Source organism: Archocentrus centrarchus, chromosome 23, assembly GCF_007364275.1.
Source record: "Archocentrus centrarchus isolate MPI-CPG fArcCen1 chromosome 23, fArcCen1, whole genome shotgun sequence".
Classification (NCBI taxonomy): domain Eukaryota; kingdom Metazoa; phylum Chordata; class Actinopteri; order Cichliformes; family Cichlidae; genus Archocentrus; species Archocentrus centrarchus.
In genome coordinates, this window is record NC_044368.1 from 11,074,364 (window position 1) to 11,095,476 (window position 21,113).

The 21,113-nt window shown below is 40.5% G+C and overlaps 1 protein-coding gene across 2 annotated transcripts in view; it reads left to right on the forward strand.

Moving 5' to 3' along the window:
- The first annotated feature begins 19,023 nt into the window (after positions 1-19,023).
- The window catches only part of atp2b1a (ATPase plasma membrane Ca2+ transporting 1a), a 41,513-nt gene continuing 39,423 nt past the window's right edge, over positions 19,024-21,113 (forward strand). For both annotated transcript variants that reach the window (XM_030720650.1, XM_030720649.1), the window contains exon 1: positions 19,024-19,162. The gene's annotated coding sequence lies outside the window, so the exon portion shown is untranslated. The remainder of the gene's footprint in view (positions 19,163-21,113) is intronic.

Here is a 21,113-nt window from a genome sequence, read left to right on the forward strand (position 1 = left end):
TGTATGCCAATGGACTCTCCATTCTTCACTACCCCCCCATCCTGCAGCTGCCTCCCTGTTCCATTCTTCACTACCCCCCTCCATCCTGCAGCTGCACCCCACTTCTCATATCTCATTTCACGACAGAAGAGACTCACATGTGTGCTTGCTGTGGTTATGGTCGCTTCATATTTGATCCATTTAATTCGGAATGTAAACTGGTGTATATTTGCTCCTCTTATGGACATTCATTTTGGATTACACTGCAGCAAAATGATCCCTACACCACCCCTCATTCCTCTTATTTCACATTCCTACATTCCCTTTTTCTCTAAGTGGCCATTCTTTCAGTCATAGTGGTTGAGTTACACTAAATGGTCCCTGCTTCAGCCAGATTTAGTGGTTAGTGTCTGGTTGAGTTTCAGAGAATTGTTTCCACAGTATGTGAATTGTTATTATTGTTATTATTAATATTATATAGAGAATTCCATCGTGTTTAGAGTATGAAACCTACTGACTTTGCAATGAAAGCTGGACATTTGTGGTGTGAGGACGAGGTTATGTTGAACAGTTGCCGAAATCTGTTACATGCCTTTGTGTATAACTGAGAAGGAACTGTAAAAAATTTTGTGTCATTGTGCCATTTCATCTAGCACAATCATAAGCATCGCAACTTTGGTTTATACAAGACTAGAATTGTCATTGTTACTTTTAATTCAAAATTATAAAATGTATATAAAAGATCGCAGTAGCTTCCAGCAGGGGCAACCTGAGTGATTGCAAAAAAGATGTCTGATTGTATAGTGTTTTTAAATTTTATTGAATTCAGCGACATTTTATAAATTATAGTCTCTATTTGAGGCAAAAAGGGGAATAAAGCAGGGTATACGTTAGAGCTGGCCTACAATGGGACCTTGTGACCCTGTGAGCATGTAGTGTTTCCACATGTGGTGTCTGGTTTAAAAAACCAAGATAGCAACTGCAAAGAAACTCAGCTCAACCGGGCTTCACTAGCCAGCAGTTGATACCATGGTGGCTACGTCCATCTTTTATATACAAGCTATCCGTAAAACCTGTAAAGTGTATTTAAAGCCTTATAAAGCTGCTACTTCATAAGATGTCATAATGAAGTTATATTTAAGATTTTTGAGGACCTTTTCAAGGCCATTATCAATGCAATTTGATACCTATGAATACAAAAGAGGAGAATTAAAGGAGAATTAGATCACCAGTATGTCTTTATTACTTTTATATGACTGATGTTTAGCTACAGTGCGCTAAGGCCTTCACATTTGATATTGTCAGCTGGCTTCAAACAAACACTAAATGGGCTGTTCTTGAGCCATATTTCATTGAAATTGAGCTTTCCCATATTAGATTAAAGTGACATCAACGGAAACAATTTTAAATAAATTCTAACTAGAATGCCTTAAGTTACGATTTTGCTATTAATTCCATGTTTGATTCCTTTTGTTGTTTTGTTGCAGTTTGAGCAAAACAGATATTTCTTAAAAAACTGAGTTTAATGCAACTTTATAAAAGTTGCACTTAACATATTTTCATGTCATTTCCATATCACTGGAAATTTGGCTTTTTAAGGTAGTTGATTTAGGTGATGTAGCCTCAAAATTATATCACAGTATTTCAAGAAAATTTGAGATAATTATATTTACAATGATTTAAAATAAAATATTAAAAAACCTTTTATTGATGGTTGCAGGCAGCACCATTTATAAGGTAATGAAGGGCAGTGAGCTACTGTCACTGATGGCACACTCCTTATTCAAAGTGTGTCTCTATTGCCACAAGGTACCAGCAGCAGCATTAAAGTGCAATAGTAGTGACCCATCCATATTTCCAGTGACATCATGGTAATGGCAGGTTAACGTACACGCGCGCACACACACACATACACACACACACACAGATATTAAGTGTAAACCTGTGAGAATAAAATCAACGTCAGGTTAACAGGCAGAAAAAAGTCAAATGGAAGCACAAAGGTAGCCTAGGTGGTGTTTTCACTGGAGATTTTAAGTAAAAGTATAAAATAACAGCTTACTACTTGAGTGAGGTGGCTGCGGCTCTGAAGGTAAAGCAGAGAAGTATCCTTGGGCAAGTTACTATACCCAAAGTTGCTGTCTAACGCATTCAGGTGTGGAAAAAAGTGCTTGTGTGAATGAGGGATGTAGTATAAAGTGCTTTGAGCGTAGAAAAGCACTCTATAAGAACCAGTCCATTTACCATTTAAATCTTGCAACTCTTTAGGAGCTGCACAATATTGTCACATAATAACTAAGTGAAAAATATTTTCTATCTGGGACGTTGTATCGTATCCTAACAAGTTTGTTGTTTCCACCTTTAGCAGGAGTTTTCTGGCATATTTTGCATTGTGTTTTGTTGGATTTTGTTGAAAAAATTCTTTCTGAATTTTTATTTATGTATTTATTTTTTCAGTATGTATTAAATTGTCAGAGGCTGACAGGTAGCTCTTGCTCTCAGGCATACCTGGGCTTGTCTCGTTGTCTTGTACTAGGGAACGTAAATGCATGGCATTGCTATAGCAGTGACATCACCATATTACACTTTTATACCACGTAAAATGTGATTTGCCACAGCCCTAGCCTGTATGTGCAGCAGAACCATTGAATGTGTTTTTTGTTAATTCACTCCACTTGGGAAAATTCATGCCTGCTTACATAAACCCATGAACTTTTTGAACACACAGCAAGCCTTAGTTTAATAAAAAAGTACCTTTCATAAATGAGTACATGCAGGCACTCCTTTTTACATTGCTGTGCTTTCCAAACAACACAGACCAATAAAGTGTTCTTGATTTGGCATCTGACTTACTGTATAAGGAGAAAGAAAGTCTTGATTTTTCAAGTCACTTGATATGAGCTATTAGTCAGTTTCAAGATTTCCTGATCTGACATTGCTCAAAAGCAGCCTTACATTTAATTCATAAAATGTCTTCTATTTTACACTTAAAAGCGTGTACTGTAAGTCTTCGCATGTGTGGAGGGATCACATTTACCAACACGCACAGTCCACATGTGTGTGGAGTATTCCAAGTCCACCAGCTTTTGCTTGTGGTAACTGCTTCTGCTAATTATACATGTTGACAGTTATTAATATCTTCAATGTCCTGTGTGTGTGTGTGTGTGTGTGTGTACGTATGCATGTTTGTGTGCGTGTGCATACTTGTGTGTTGGAATGATAATGTTAATGAGCCCCGAGCATGTGTCTCTTAGTTATTTATAAAGTGTTTTGTGCTCAAGGGTACACACAGCTCCCTTGCTCTCCTGTTACAGTCATGCCGCAGCGAGGACGCAGCTTACACTCCTGTTGCTTTCCAGGGCTGTCCTGCATCTGTCAGAAGACCTGTTTTCTCACATACAGAATATAAATCTATATGTATCCATTTGTTTCTCAAAATGAGTTTTTTTTTATTTTTTATTTATTTATTTTATGTGTATGCGTGAGTTTTAGAGTCAGAGTTGTGGGGCTGTGACTGAGTGAGTGATGCTACCTTTGATTTTATCACAAGGGTCACATCCTCTCTACAGGCGCGCTTGTTCCTGTTGTGTTGCCATGGCAACACTGCATACAATTAAAAAAAAAAAAACAAGCTACTTTCCTCCTTGAAGCCATAAGCTGTGTTTGTCTTCTTCCTTCACACCACATGAAAACAAACACACAGAGACAAATGTACTTACACATCTCCAGACACACACACATACATACACACACACACACTTGGAAGGACTAAATAGCATAAACACACACAGCATAAACAGACACACACACACACACATTTGCTTCTGCTAAGTTATAAATAATCATGTGCACCAAAACAGCAACGCAAATGACATTATTACAACACAAGAGAGCATCCAGTTACAGTTTTATATGATCAGTTAAGCCGGGCTGGCATGCCAGTTAACTTACTAGAAAATAGGTCACTATATTGAGATTTTCACCAATCACATCACTGTGGATTACCAAATGCAGCCACAGCCCATCAGGACATTAGATATTGAAAATTAACCAGAGGATTTGGTCACAATAAAAACGTTTCTCCTGATGCGTCTGCTGTGTCCAGATCTGACACTGCAGTGCTTCATGCACGATGGTGCCACTGCATAAATGCCGCCGTAGTTTTTTGGGTTTTTTTTTTTTTTTTTTTTTGAAGACAGAAAACGTGTGAGTTTTGAGAGCTAGAATTCACAGGCAATCTGTTTCACTCATTTGTCGAAACTTTCAGTCTTGTGGTGAACGTGAGATTTGGAACAAACATTTCACACAGAAAAAAATGAATTCATTGCTGTCCTTCAAACTGTCACTCATCAGACCATGTTAACACAGACAGACAACCACTTAAAACCCCAGATTTTCTTTAAACATGAGGGGTAGGGGGTGGTGGGGGTTACAGTTTTACAGTCTCTGCACAGGCAGAAATTGTAAAACTATCCAGGGGAGCAAAGATGAGCTGTGCACCTACATACCTTTTTTATTTGAAATATTTATATTGTACTCCACTGCTGCTCTGTCAAATCCATGTACATGGGGGAGGGTGAGTCTTTAAACTGGCTGCACTGAGGTGGCTGTGCAGGGAGCAGTTAAGCTCAGGGATGTTAAGCTGTCCCTTACTACTGAAATGAAATGATCTGTAGAGGAAAGCAGCAGCGTGTCCATGGATTTTAGTGCATGTGTTTAGCAGAGTGGGGCTGCATACTCATTCACAGCAATGAATTCTTTAGTGTTTTTTCATAGAGATTTAGATTTAAACAAAATAGGTCCATTAGTTCCCAAACATAATGTCTCATCCATGCCTGGTATTATTCTACCACCACCAGCAGGTGTCTTCACCTATGGTGACTCATCAATCACTGTCTGTAGTTAAACATCTAATCAGAGGGACCTTGCCCGTGTCACATTCAATCCGATTGATGGGAGGATTTTTCATCCTGCAGTGTAATCAGAGTGAAGATATCAAAAATCTCTCCTACTAAAATATTTCATTTTTCAGGGTCAAAACTCCTTTGGAATAGTTTGTCATGCAAAAAAATTATTTTATGCGAAAGTTTTTGTGACAGTATTTTTAGACAAGTTCATTATAATTTTTATAATGTACAATGGCTAGTACTAATAGTAGTATTAATAAAAGTAGCTTTGGTAATGGTAGTAAAAAAAAACAAACAAAAACGACAGAGAAATTGAAGTTCCACCTCTCAAATGAAACTGAATTACAGTAATACTAGAAAACTGAAGCCATCTTCATGGACTCATATGCAGAGTAGTCAGAAATAAAAGCAACAAAAACAAACGAGTGCAGTCATAGCAACAATACAGGATGTAGAAGAGTGCCCTACCTGATCTGCTTACTGCTTTTGGTTTTACTTTTTGGTACTTTTTTGATTTTCAGTGAGCTTTTACTATGTCATTTGATCATCTTTCCAGTATATCCTTACATGAACTATCAACAAAGGATGCCTTAGTCAAGTCAAGGGATGACTCAAACATAGGCTTCTCAATCGCAGGGGGCATCCATCAGAGTGTGGACAATCAGTGTCATTCTAGACATGGAAAATGGGTTTACAGAAATCATTTCACGAACATGAGACTGAATGTGCAGTCTGAAGGTACCAAATGGAAGTGACCTTTCATGTTTTTGTTACAGCATTGCTTCCAGTTCTTTTTCATACTTACAGCATATAGTTTGTTGACCTTTCCTTCTGTGCATCCCATGTGTACAAGAACCACTTACAGCGAATAAGCACTAATGTATGTTTGAGAGCAAGAAAAGCAAGGAGCACTGCATAATAGTCACACCATAGCACACGTGTTACCAGCTGAAATCTGAGAGGTGCTATAAAATGGTCACTCCAGATGATTTCTGTTTTGATTGTAATTATGTGGAAAAGTAAAGCAGTGGAAGATGGAAATCAGAGTCAATCATTTCTCTTGGTTTGTTACATATTAATGCCAACTCTATCAACTACCCTTTATTGGGCACTTAATGATACATGCTGATAATTGAGGTGCCTACAGTGTATATTTGTCAACAAAGTAATCAGTCATCTATTGTTATATTTGTGCATATATCTGACTTGATGTGGAAAACGTGTTGCGGCCTAGGCTACACACAAAGCGTCTGCACTTAGAAAAGCATTTCCACCCACATTTGCAAACCATATGGACCGTTGTACATTTGCTTGTATGTTTTGTTTATGTTGCTGAACAAACGTTACGGTGAAGCTTTTAGTTTGGATAAGTGTCAGTTACACGCTGAGATGTCACAGCCCTCCTCCAGCTTCCTCAGCTGAACATCACAGGCTTTTGTGAATGACTGTGGATTGTTACAATTTGGGTTTTTTTATCTACCGAGCCACGAATGCATCTGCTTGTTCTCATCTCGCTCTCATTTTTACCAATACTCGTGCTCACGCTGTACCGACACCCATTTCCCCCCATCCTGACTCATGATTCATATGCTCTCATGGTACTATGCTGCCAGTGAATGATCGATTTTCTGGCAGATTTGTGCCCACACACCCACAGCCTAAAGCTTTGCTATGTAATCACACAAAGTATGTTGGAAATCCTTTTTGCTTTCACACCTAAAGGTTCGTCAGCTCTTGGCCCAGTCACCAATGACATTACCTCCGCTTTTGTGCTCCTAGAGAAATCAATCGTCCGCCACTTAGAAGTGAGGGGGCTTTAATTAAATAAATGGAGCACATCATTGCCAGAGTTTTTTTTTTTTTTTTTGGGGGGGGGGGGGGGTCTGACAAGAGGAGAATGGTGAAAGGGGGTAGAGCACGGAGGGCCAAACAATCTGTTGTCTTAACAGCTCACCCTCAGTGAAGCCACAAGTTAGTCACCCTCTGAAACACCCTGACTGCTGCCTGCACACATACGCACACTCTCTTTCTCACAGTCCATCAGATGTGTGACTAAGCATGCCATTGTCAGTGTGACTGAGGATGAGCCTCACTAGTTCACTAGTCCTTCCACCACCCACCCTCCTACACAAACACACACACACACATAAAAGGCACACACAAACAGAGCCATCCCTGTTTCCCATCTGTCACCCTCCACTCAGCAGACAGCAGTGTCGCCTGTCAAAAGTGCTGGTCATTGATTGCTACTGTAAGGTGGGATGGGCTTTGTAGTATTGAATTTCGAATGACTCCAGTAAACTATGATGCTTGTGTGGGCAGTGGCAGCTGTTTGGGTACAGTACTCCTTTTGTAGGGCCCAGCTACTTGAAAGATCTCATCATGGATAGTAAATAGTTAGCTGCGCTGGATCAAAGGCTGATTTATCATACCTAATTCAGCGTATGTGCTGTGCCAACTAAAATATAAAGGATAGTACATTGATTTTTGCACTTTAAACTCTGGGCATTTCAAGAGATGTGTTTAAAAAAATTAAACAAAAGCAGTTAATTAATATATTCATATATGTTCTGCAAAAATTGTGTATATCACAAGTTTAAAAATGCTAAAATGTTTCAAAGCCCACGCCTCCTACAGTATATTCTTTCTGTTAAAATTTTTCAATTCAGACTGTGTGGTGCTATTTGTGAGGGATAATATTAATATTGAACCTGAAACTTTTTTTTTTAATTATGATGTTTTATATCATAGAATAATAATACATTTAAGTAGTGATAAAGTAACAAAAAACAGGGCCTTATATCTTGTATAACTGAACCACTAATGTAGGTTTATTTGAGTGCCTCATGTTTGTTTTCGGTGTGTCTGTGTCTGGGTGAGCATCATGTATGCTTTCTGAGAAAGGCTTGCTGGCTGACAACAGGAGACGGAGGAGGAGGAGGAGGAAAAGGAGGCTAAGGCCGAATCAAGTCTCCATGTCCCACTGCTTCCTCAGGTTACTCACCAGCCTCATCCATTATTTCTGGCCCTGATCCATTATGGATGAGCAGGTACAATGCCACATGGCTCCGGAACCGATGCTCCCACTGCTCTCCCCTTCCACCACTAACACCACCGCCGCTGCCGTCCTGCCAGAAACCTGCACCACCGGGGAGCTTTTCTGTCGTCTCTCTGGGCTATGACCTACATAAACGGGGAGCAGGGACAACGTCTTGGGGAGGCTGTGAAACAACAGAAAGGAAGTGCGGAGGATTAAAGTGAATCAGAGCAGTGATTCAGTGGGAGGCAGATAAGAAAAGAATGTGAAAATACTGGGAAATGAAGATGATGATGATGATAATTTAAAACTCTCAAAACAAGACCGTGCATTTATTTTATCTTCCTTGGTGTTCCTGTCACTTCACTCCATTTCTCATCAGCTCACAACAGTTTATAGCTTAAGCACACAGTCTATCTATAATGATAGCAATTAGCATCTGCTAAAACTGGCACTGTGCCTGCTTGCAGCACATCCCAGCAGAGAGTTTCAGATAATAGCACTAATGATGACTTGCAGCCTCTAACCCAAGTCGCCACCACGACTCCTCTCTGTCCTTCTTTCCCTTTTATAGCAAGGAGTTCCTCGATTCTGCTGCTCTGGGGAATGTATTTAGTCACTGCTCCCCTGCATTTGACAGTCAGGAGACACTTGTTTGACACTGGGAGGTAAACTGGAAAGAACCCATGTTTCGTTACAGCCTGGAGCACATCACTGTCTTGGCTAATGTTTGCCAACTCGACCTTGAAAACAGCTAGATGTGCTGTTGATTAAAGGAGAGTATAAAAGTGTATAACACATTTCACTGAATTTATTTCACAAGCAGTGGCAAAAATTTGCTAAAAGTTAAGAAGTTCATTGTTATTTAGTATATCCAAGTTTCTAAACTTGCAAATGAGTCTGACAAACACACAAGACTTTGAGAAACTGTTTTATGAATTTATTTTAGCTTGAGGTTAACCAAACTGTTTTAGTTTATGGAAAAAATATGTGGAGCCAAGTTCAATATTGTTATGTAATTACAACCAGTAACTTCTTATTCACAGGTTTATCCCTGCAAGTGCATGTAGTGCTCATTAAAACCATGCGTCCTGCCAAGATGTCCTTGAGCACGATCCTGTAAGTCACTGAGGACAAGCTTGTCAGAGAGATGCCTGAAATATGAATGCACCATATCCCATCCCAGTTCTGGCTCCTCCTGACAACTCAGCCCAATCTTCCCTCTTTATTTTAGGGCAAGGGTAGCTCCAGTATATGCTCAGAGTTGCCATTACTTATTTGGACCCTGTTCTCATGGAGAATTTGACTCTTCTGGGTGTTTTTGTAACTGGGCTATTGGAGCTAAAAGTAGAGTATCCCTTAACTAGGTTATATAGCAGAGTACTCCAACTAGGCTTCATGTTGTCTGGCCACTCTAATGAGGCTATAAAGTACACTTCTGTAAAGTTAATCAAACGACAAACTTGTCAGACTTGTTTTCATAGAATCACTTTAAGCAAATTCTTAACATTATGGGAAATGTTTGATTTCTACCAGAAAAAACGTTAACGAACTTGAGAACACTAACAACCCAATACATGAGACTTTTGGCTCTGTTTTCTTAACCCTTTTGTCTCTCATGAAGCTGTAAACTTCTGCTACTTACAACAAGGTTGATTTTATAAAAACATAACATTAAAAAGGGCCAATTTTTTGTTTATATATATATATAAAACAAAACAAAGAGACCCCAATTTCTTTTTTATTTCAATAGCCAAAATCCTCTTTCATGTATCAGCACTTTCATGTCTGCACAGTAAATGTGTAGCTTGAAAAGACTATAGACTGTACACATTATAAAATGACCAACTAGTCTTTTGAAGCCTTGGTGGTAACATTTTTGTGTGGCCATATTTAGAAGATAAGACAATGGAGCACACCAACATCATAGATTCATGATTCGGACTGGTACAAAGATTATGTGACTGAAAAGAGAGTTTTATCAACAAAAAAAAAAAAGAGTTGATGGAAAATCATCTTCAGCCTTTCCAAATGTCACACCTTTTATTAATTGTAATTTTTCACCCATTTTTTTCCTTCAACACTGAATGTGTGTGAGTGGGCCAGTCATCTGCCACAGCAGTATTACTCAGTTCAGCTCACAGGACACTTTCCCGAGTACAAGAAACAAAGGCCAGTCTGTTTCTATGGTTTCTCACATACTGGAGATCTGAGTGGAATTTTACATAGTCAAGGCTATAATAGATAAACTGCACAGGCTGACATTGAACAAATACCAATAAGCAGTATGATGATAGAGAGTTCAACTTCAATGCTCTGGGACTAAATGTCAGCCATTCCACAGATAACAATTTTAGTTATGGCTTGTGTCATTGTGCTGCTCATCAGTGAAATGAAGTGTGGCCACTTTATCACCAGTAGCATGGGAAAAAAAAGGGCCTCCCAAGAATATGATTTGATGCTGGAATATCTCCTCCCCAAACAATGTATACATGTACACCCAAATGCGTGCATACAGTCTCACCCTCCTGTAGCTCAGAACAGGAAGCCTGCCAAAAGAGCTTTGACAAACATACCCTCCTTTCTCCAGGCTTCTGCTGCATCACACTAGGGATGGGTGTTTTTCTATAGACAGAGCACTGGAAAAATCTGGCACTGCCCTTCACATGACACACTAACACAGAGGAAAGTTTCCATTAACCATCGGACAGCTGCTTAAGGTTGAGAGGTGACTTTTATACCAACCAGATCACCACAACATCTATTGTGACAGTCACAGTCATCTGAGCCTAAATAAATCCGAAAAACAAAAGCTGTTATGTCTCAGAGAAATTGAAGCAGTTCATTAATTTCATTTTAGGGCACACTGTTCTTTTAAAGCCTAAATAGACTTAACTGACTTCCCAAATTGAAGTGATGTCGGTCACACCATCACCATGCACCATTTTGTGGGACTTTTTGATGAGCAATCCTTTCCTAAACCACAAAGCTGAAACCTTAAAATCTTACACGCTCTATTTTTTTAGTCATCCCACTGATGATGCTCCCGGAGATGGGCAGAGCTGCTTGTAACTCATTATTTAGAGGACAGTTTAAAGCAATTTCCCCACCCTATCATATTCCATGGGATAGCAGTTGCTAATTTGTCATTTTAACCAATAAACACAATTCTGTTCATTTATTTCTGCCTCAGACTTCCTGAAGTTCCCACTCCCTCGTCTCAATCCGAAATGGAGAATTTAAGTTATAACGGGCTCTGCCCTGCCTTTCGGTTGCAGCAAAGTGACTGAGTTTTCCCCAGACAGATCCAGGGCAACTGGAACAGTGGATTGAGGGGGTAGGCGTGCACACACACACATACACAGATCCACACATACACACACACCCACACACAGGTCATTATATTTACCACTAAGCATCTTCATAAGCCCAAGCAGGCATATCTGACACATCCATCTGCTATGGTAGGATCATGCTGGATCTGCCTTTCTCTCTCTCTGTCTCTCTAAATCGGGGGTAAGGGGTTTGCCAGTTGTAATGATGATGGGGATATGACATGCAATCACAGGGTTGGTCACAGCTTTGTAACTAAGCAGGGTTGTGATTTTACCTCATTTGCATCGCTGCTGGAGCAACGTGTCATATTTGCCCCGTTTTTGTGAAACAAAACAAAAAAGTGGACATTCATAAAATCCTTTAATCTTGTAAGGCTGACTGGTTCTTTATAGATTGTGTATGTTATTGTCCTCATATTACTTATGTTGCCTATTTTTTCTGCCCATCTCTGTTTGTCCACATCATCCAGTTTGTCTTTATTCCTTTGTCTTTATTTATTTTATTTTATTTTTTAAAAGGGGGGGGGGGGGGGGCAACAACTGCTTTGCATTGCTTTGGACTGTTTTTGTCAAATTTATTTGATTTGATTTTTATCAGTCTAAACCTCTCATCTCAAAAAGGCAAAATTTAGATTTAACTCAAGATCAAGTAAATCCCAATTTTCGGTTGTTGATAATCCATCTCGCAGACACATTTCAAATGATATAAAAATATTTTGCCACGGTGAAACCACAATGTCTGGGGTTTGTTCCAGAAATAAGGAAAACGTAATTCAAATCCCACTCACATTTATAAATCCAGCTTTTAGAATATTGTCTTATTTGGCTCCATTCATGTGCTTATTTGTTATTTTGGGTTTGAAATTTTATTTTGTTGGTCTATTACAATAGGTTTTCTTCCTGTAATGTTTAAATAAGCACATTGTTTTTCCTCATACCTTGTGTTGCTGTAGCATCTCATTTCAGTCTGTGTGAAATGCTCCATTTTGGCTTGGATTTCTTTAAGGGCCCTACCCCAGAAAGCCCAGTCTCTCTGACTGGTCATCCTGCTCAGTGTAATCAAGACAAAAAAACTCTGGTTATGTACCATAATTCCAGATTCTCTGGGCATAGGCATAGGCCCTGTGTCAGCTGGTAACAACCTCCCAGAGTTTAATGGCACATGTTTGAAACAGATCAATCAGTGCCAAACTGGCTGCTTTACATAAACACCATATCTCATAAGCTATAGATGTTTTCAGGTTTATGCTTTAATTTTTCTAATAGAGACCAGTGTGAGAGCTGCTAAATATGATATTGTGCTGTTCTAGAAGCTAGTGTAATGCATTGATCACTGGCCTGACTTTTTTCATGAATTAAAGTAGATAAATCATGATAATTGGTGATCTCAAGAACTGGCAGCAGGCATTTTATTTTGTCAATATTATTTTATTTTGTTTATTTTGTCTGTCAATAAAGCTACCTGTAGCCTGTCTGACTTTGCATACTGTGTCCCTTAGCAAGTATTTAGCTCCCTCAGCCTTAAACACACATGCTGTATGTCTACCTCTTCTCTTTCCTTTGAAAGTCAAAGCTATAACCTCCCCAGGACAAGATGTGCATTTCTTTGCATATGTGCATCTTGAGTATGTGTGCACAAATGCTCTAGGGTTCCTTTGCACCAAGAAATTTAGGATCTAGTCTATAACCCTCCCTGTCCTTGTCCTCGTGCCTTTCCCAGGGGAAAAGCCCCCATGTGAAAGGGAAGAAATGGGGTGTAAAGGGCACCAAGTTCCCATTGGATCTCCTCCTCTGTGCCCCATCTGTGCCCAGTCAGTGCCACTCTGATCTGGACATTGCAAAAGCTGTGTGTCATCTTAAGGAAACAAGCACTTTCAATGCACCCCTCTCTCTCTCTCTTTGCACATTCTGTGGGTTAAGCAAAAAAATCTGATGTGGCCCTGTAATTAAGTTGCCATTAATTGTTTTGCTGGGTCTCTGGTGGCACTGCTCAGACTTTAGGGGAAGAGAAAAGCAGATTTGCTGATGAGCTCCACGCCTAGCTGAACAACTGAGCACAGTAAAAACGATTCTTAATTACCGCCTGTTGCCACTAATTTACCCAAAGTCACCTCTGCCAGCACGTTAACTAGCCCTCGCTGTCTAGCCACGCTTAAACACTCAAGTTCCTTCACTTTTTGTTTCTTGTTTTGAGGCTGAAACACACACAGCCTGTTTAATTCTGCAGTATTTTTGTCTTGTATGTTTTGTTTTCCACATTCATTCCTGTTAGATTCTGATGGTAGTGTTTTCCATGAACATTGCACTAAGTCTAAATGTGGACTCTCAGGTGGTTTGTGTGCCTTGGCGGTAATTGAATCAAGACTATTTATATGCCCTACATTTTATGACATGTAAAATGTTCACTGGCCTGAATGAAACCTGCTTTCTAGCTTCACCCTGGGCCAAATGTAAATACAGAAGATATCAACAGAAATCAGACCATGGAAAACATGTCCTGGAAGGCAGTGGTACCCCCCCAACCCACACACACACATAGCCCCACTAACACACCCTTCTATGGCTCGCCATCACACATGCAAGTTTATATGGTGATGGCATACTATAACCATACACAGACTCTTCCACTCACACAACCTAATTTTGCACTGGGTGGGTCGCTGTCCTTACAAAGTCTGGCCTCAATGGGCACTTGAGGTGAATTATTGTTTGCGAGTGGAAACTTGGCCAGATAATCTCAGTGCTGCTTGCTCAGGGCTGAGTAAGACCACTGTCTCTTTCCCTACGCACACACTGTGTGCACACAGCTTTTGTTTTACCATCTCTATTTCCAGTTCACACTTATTTGCTGACTCTTCACCTTTTACAATAACTCCTTGTCTACGTACTTTTGCTCCACTCTCCTCTTCCTTTTCTGTGACCTCCGCTTCTCCTCTCGCTCTCTCTCCATTTCTCTCCGCTACTTTTTTTCCCAAAAAACTCTGGCCTTTATCCCACAGGCCATTCACCTCGTTGTGTCTGCCCTTGCCAGTGCCGTGCAGTAAATTCCAGGGGTAGGTGGAAACACAAACATGCACAAACCTAAGGCAAGCAGCTCAATCACGACAGACCACTCCTTAGCACCACTTCACCTACCACCACCACCTCTCTCAGCTTTCCTTCATACAAGGGGTCTTTGTCCGCAAGACTGCTCTGCAAGGTCTCTCTTCAGATCTTCTCTGCAGTGTTTTACTGCATCATAGGTATAATTCATGTGTATGTGTCTCAGTTGGCTTGCCAGTCAGCAGAGTTTGAATGTTAATCTTATAATTGGGGTCTCCTTTAGCAGACATAAACCAATGTTTGGACTCAGGATTTCAGGAAAAAATGTGATTACAGTGATTATGGCAGACTAATGATGTGTTAGATAAGAAAGGTTTGTTATTACACTGTGCAACAACCATCCCTAATATCAATTTTGTCTGATTAATATAGCTGCTGTCCTCTTTGAATAATGGGTCTGGGTAGTCTGTGCCAAATGCAGCCTTCTAACACTAAACCCAACTAAATGATATATTATCATCATAAATAAGCTGAGATATACATATAATTGCTTAAAAAGTGAACTCGTGATCAATTTGCAAGTGGAAAATTCTCACGCATCCTCTACCGTGATCGGCAGTCTTTCTCTCAAGTATGGAACACTCTTTTTCCTCTTCCTCTTCAAAAGGAGGAAGTCCCCCCCACCCCACCCCACCTCTATGTATAATTCTTTGCCAATGTGCTGAGCAAGTGGAAAATGAGAAACAAAGTGGTGTAGATAGATCGGCTGACCGAAGGAAGCAATATTCATACAGCATGTCCTGACTGATAGGGACCTGGCTGTGTAAATCAGCTAATGAGACATCTTCATGTTCACATTTTCCACTTGCCTTGGCTCCAGAGGCACATGATCTGCTGGTTCAACACAGGCATTTCCACCGCAGTCATATGTTTATTTAGAAAAGTGTTCAGGAATTAACTGATAATCTTTCTGCGGCTTCTGTTTTCCATTCCCTTTGGCTTTTTCATTGTGCAAACGTCTTAATCAGTTCAGAGCGCTGTGTTGCCTGAAAATGTGATAAGCTGCAGAGTCTGCGACAGCGTTCCTCGCAGAACAGCAGACACATTCATACGGTGCCGGTTGCTAGACGCGTTTCAACTGAACCTGCAATTATTTGTCAGGCTATCTTGTCTCGTGGTGTGTAGAGCTGTACCCCGGTAATTAAAGCTCTATGTTGGGATGAACGAATAATCACGCTTACCAAAGCTGTCTTGCTTAAGTTTTTGGTTCTCTTGAATATCTCCCTCAATACAACCATGTGTTTACTTTTAACCTAAATTATTAAATGTGGCTCTGTTTTGAGTGTTTGTGTAAAAGTTACCCTGAAGGCAACATCCCCTTTTGAGCGAGTTTTGGCATGCTTCATCATTAATGCTTACTCAGACAGCATGAACAAGACATTAGCATGCACAAAGGCTAATGACACTTGACATTTACTGTAGTTCACAAGATGCTCCAGAGCATATGGCAAATTTCCACAGAGAAACTGAGTCAACAGAGAGATTCAGACAACAGCTGTGGGGAAAATGATTGGTCTCCTCAATTTGAAAACGCAACATAGCTCTCGGAGAGTCCCATTATTTGCATAGATGTAATTTTCTCAAGAATTAAGAAACAGGAGGACTTCTACAGTGATTTGATTTCTGGCATTCGGATATATACGCATGGTCTCTTCCACTCAATTTTCAGGAGTAAATAATTCACTTTTGCCATTAACAAACTGCATCTAGATCGTTGCACATACAACTAAAAGGCCCTTGGTGTGAGTCCTCACCATACTGCTCACTCCTGCTGTCCGTAAGCGTTTAAATGGATTCAAAGAGAGATTCAGTGGTTTCAGGTGAACAAACAGGCAGTGATGGCATGAGGCAGAATTCCAATTTATTTTGTCAGTTTTAGAAAAGACAGTACAAACATCATTCACAGCCTGGAAAGAAAATGTTATCATGGAAACAGTTCTGTTTTTACTGACATTTTTTTTCTAATGATTTCTAACAGCTTACAGTTAAATTACATGTGCATGCTTAACCGTACTTGTCTTATAATTTAATGTTTTACCTACTTAAGTGCCCTTATTCACAAGTGGTTGCCAACATGGGCAGTTCTGCATGTTTGATTTGGCAGATTTTTTTATGCTGGATGCCCTTCCTGACGCAACCCCAAAGGGATTTGTGTCTCCTCCCAGGATCGAACTGGGAATCTTATGCTTGTGAGGTGAATGTGTGCTTATTCACATTAAGGTTAAGAGTCATATGAAAAGTTCATAGCTGATTAGCACAAATGCTGGAAACAAGAAGTAAATAGCCATCTCCTCTAAAGATCCTTTAATGCATTTTTGTACAAAGTGAACAATATTTAAAACATAATTTGCAGTTTTTCAGATCCATTTGCTGTTCCTGGAATGAGCCGGAATAAACGTCATGAATAAAGATATTCGACTGGAGTACATTTTTAAAGCTGCAACTTTCCTCTCACACACTCAGGCAACTTATATACTGTACATACCATATACTGTATTATTCAGATATATGTCATTTGTTCTATAGTATCCAGATATATGGACATATTTAAGAAGAAGGTGAAAGAAAGAAAGAAAGAAAGAAAGAAAGAAAGAAAGAAAGAAAGAAAGAAAGAAAGAAAGAAAGAAAGAAAGAAAGAAAGAAAGAAAGAAAGAAAGAAAGAAAGAAAGAAAGAAAGAAAGAAAGAAAGGAATGGGTGGCAACACAAAGCACTACAGGCTGCTACTTAGGAAGCCACCGAAACCACTGACAGTGAACTATAAAATGGCAGACGTAAAAATAGATCTTGTCGCTGCTTTGGCACTATAGATTTTAAAGGCCTATGGCGCAAAGCCTGTGAGCCAAAGCTTGTTCACATGAGGCCCGTATTACTGCTGGGAATACAGGGGAAAACGCCGGCATCTAAGCACTGCTGCAGCTGCAGCTACAGCTCTAAAGTTTTAGAGCAGAAAACTGACAGCTCACAATGTGCGAAGGGAGTGTGGGAGCATATGTGAGGCTCAGTCATCAGTTACCACCTTCTGCGAACAACATTTTTTTTTTTTTGCCTATCTATGCATTTGACTGATTGTTCCTTATTCTGCTTTTGACTCAGCCATTAAAGCCAAATCACAAAGACATAAAGCCAAATGATTGCACAAGTCATCTTACATAAATCAAGTTGTTTTTTTTTTTTGGGGGGTTTTTTTTCCGGCTTCTTCTCTTCCTCTTTCTTTCCAGATCTTTTCTCCACTTGACATCTATCTGACTTGGAAATTCTGAAATGATATTTTCCAACTTTTAAGTTGCACACAAGCCTAAATGTGTTGGACTTTCCCCCTCTTTCCATATCTGAAGAGGCAGATGCTGCTGTGCACTTGAGGCACTCGTGTTAATGATAAATCCCATTATGTTGAGAAAGCAAGTGCTTTACACTGAGATTTGACCCCAGCCATGGCTCTTTTCTGTTTATCATCTACCACAACTAGTCATTTTTTTTTAAATGTAGGGTCTACTATTAGGTCATAAAACTCAAGATAGCTTGTCAAATGGCAGTTTCTCTACCTGATTTGGATTGTGCAAAGCTGAGATGGTTTATGTATTAATTACTTCAACTGAATTATATATCATAGACTTTTAATTCTAATTGATGACTCTATACTCCTGGACAAAAACTTAACTTACATATGAGGCCATTACAAGGGACTTGTGTTGCAATCCACTACACTACCAGAGCACTGTTAAATTTCTATCAGTCTAAGGGACCAAATGCTCACATTGGAATGCAATGCTGTTGTTTGCATTTCATTGACAGTTGCCCCCGCTAATAATAAGGCTGATTGTGCAGTGTGTGACTCCCCAACAAAACTGAAGAATCGCAAATAATACAGCCATTGAATCTGGAGAAGCGAGAGAGCGAGAGAAAAAAACGCGCTACGTCATGGAAAGAATAACGTCAGGTTTGATTAGGCGTCAAGGGAAGTGCCTCTTGCAGCCTAGGTGGAGTTCAGGCGGCCGGACAGCTGAAACGATGCACTTTCGGTGCCTACTGTCTGCAGGCTGCATCATATGATGGGGGGGGGGGGGGGGGGGGGGGGGGGGGCTGTTGAATAATCCTGTTATTATAAAGCTACACGGGAGCAAAGAGGGAGTACTAGGGGATCATGACGTAACCGTTTCCATAGGCGACTGATATGCTGGCTAAGCCAATGGGAATCCACACCAGCGGTCCATACCCATCCTCCTTTTGACGTGCATCACATGTCCCCGGCGGTGTTGTGACAGAAAGGAACGAGGCGAGCCGAAATGATTCGCCCCAATGCGCTTCCGCTATCGTTGAGTTCTACTCTTACAATTTTATCTTTTGGGTGGTTATCTCTCAATATATGTCCAAATATCAGCTCAATTTGATTTTAACATTCTAAGAGCTTAGAAAAGTAATGATAGCCCTGCGAGTCACGCATTTCCATTGAGTTGCATAAAAAAAAAAAACTAGGTGGGCCTGGTCTGCATCTCGTCTGTGATTACACATAAATAGACGACTTCTCTATTCGGCAATAAGCCACGTGAGTTGCGACAACACCATTCCACTTTTTTACCGCACGCATGTATCTTATGATTTCCGGTCAGACTGACATGGTTTTCCATGAGCCCGGGCGGGATGGGAACTATCTTGGCCGTTTGAGGTTGGAGACTTTGGTTGTGGTTGTGACAGCGCAGTGGGCGGGATTTTACCTCAGATCAGGGGAGAGAGTCTAGTCTTTGGTGAGACTGAGGGGGAGTTAAAGCGAGAGAGGGACCTGGGGTGCTCTTCAGAGAACGGAGTAAGTATTATTTTAGTTATATTTTTCTCTGTTAGCGCGACAAATTGCCACAACATGGTGGATCCCTGCGAGTGATTTGGGGCATTGCATGTAACCCCCTAACCGGTTAAGGTCTTAATTTTTGTCTGCACTGATCAACGAGGGCCAGCCACTGGTGGGTAGCTGCCTTGGGTAGTTAGCTAACGTTAGCTTGGTATACAGCTATCTTGGAGAGATACTGACATGGGGCGGTTCGTTTTCCAACACAGGTAGCTAATCAGCCAGGATGCTGCCAGATTTCATTTGCTTGTGCTTAGTTTGCGCAATACTTCTGTGTTGCTCTTGGCTAAGTTTTTAGACTTGTCAGTCTGTTAGAAGTCGCTTTTGTATATTTCCCCTCTTTACAGTCAGCGTAAGCTAACGCATGGGTGCTAGTTGGCTAACTGTACGCTAGCCAGGAGCGCTTTTTTTTCCTCTTTTTTTAAAATAACATCTCTGTTGGACAGCACATTGACGTCTCGAGTTCGTTGCTCCTCATGGTGTCCCGCTGTTTAATAACCCCGGACCTTAATATCTTTTGAAGAAAGTTGCCTGCCAGTATATTGCAGGTTATATGGCGATAAGTCATTCAGCGTGTCTACCGTCTCGTAGTTCCCGTTTTATATGCAGATAGATAACGTTAGTGGAGTGGTACTACTAAACGGCCTGAAACGATATTCTCTCGTGTTTGGAGTCCACGGGCTCCGGTTGCTCAACGCGGACAACTCGGGGAGCTCAGAGGGGCGCCCATAAGGCACTGAAGTCCTTTCAGATGTCTGTCACTACAGTAAGCGTGTTTTTAATAGTCGTTTATTGACCAACAACCTTTTCGGGGACTGTCATTTACTGGTGTTATGTCGAATTCTCTTTCCTCCTCACTCTATTTGTACCGTAACTAGTAGATTTAATCCCAGACCCAAACCGAGCTGGGGCACACTTACGAGAAACCCATTTTTAACAAATCTGCTTTACCACTCGTAAACGTTCTTGTGTGGCAGAACTTGCAGTTTTTTTCCGAATGGGGGGAAACCCTGCCACTTTCTGCCAGTCAAGCTGTAATGCCTACTGAACGAGCAGCGCTCATTTCAGGACTTGCACGGCAACAGAAACTCAGACAGTGAATGCAGCGTGTCTCTTTAAATTACCTTCCACTTACCGGTAATGTATCTCGTATTTCTTGGGGCTTCCAGGTACTGCAAGATGATTACGTACGTTAACATTACACTCTTAATCTTGATGGACGATGTAATATAGATTGGTACACTCAGACATTACCTGCAGTACCCAGGTCGATGTGGAGTGCAGCCACTGAGCACCTTTTGGTGTGTAGTTGAAGGGATCACTCCTTATCCAATTAAATAGCACCCGGCTTGCTGCAGCGCCAGCAGTGTCTTTCTGTGTTTGTATAATGACTTGTGATTCTACAGTGGATTGCGGGTATTATTGTAGTTATATGAAAATACACTGAACAAAGAACTCAGTGGCACAAAGTGTGCCAGTCACCTGGAGTAGTTATCTGAAGTCTAGTCTTGTTAAATAATATAATGACAGATAAGCAATTACATGGATACATTTACAGTCATAATATCTTGCTGCATATTAGATGTGATGACAGTTGCTGTGATTTGGTTTAGTGATGTTTGAATTTTCTGGACGTTACTGCATTAGAAGTCTGTTTTCCAGGTTTAGCAATGAGTAGTGTTTCATTGTAGCTGCCTAGCTCAGCATATAGAAATTGAGTTTGTTTAATGATTCACTTAAATCATCAGTAACACAATCTGTTGCTGTCTGAGCCCTTTGAACTCAGACTGTTGCTGTCACTCAATAATGACAAAAATATCTTTTCTTATTTCATGCTGTGCCATCCTTTTTCTGATGGCTGATTACAGACATTACCCCTCTCCCTGACTAATATGAGTCAGTAGTTGTTTGA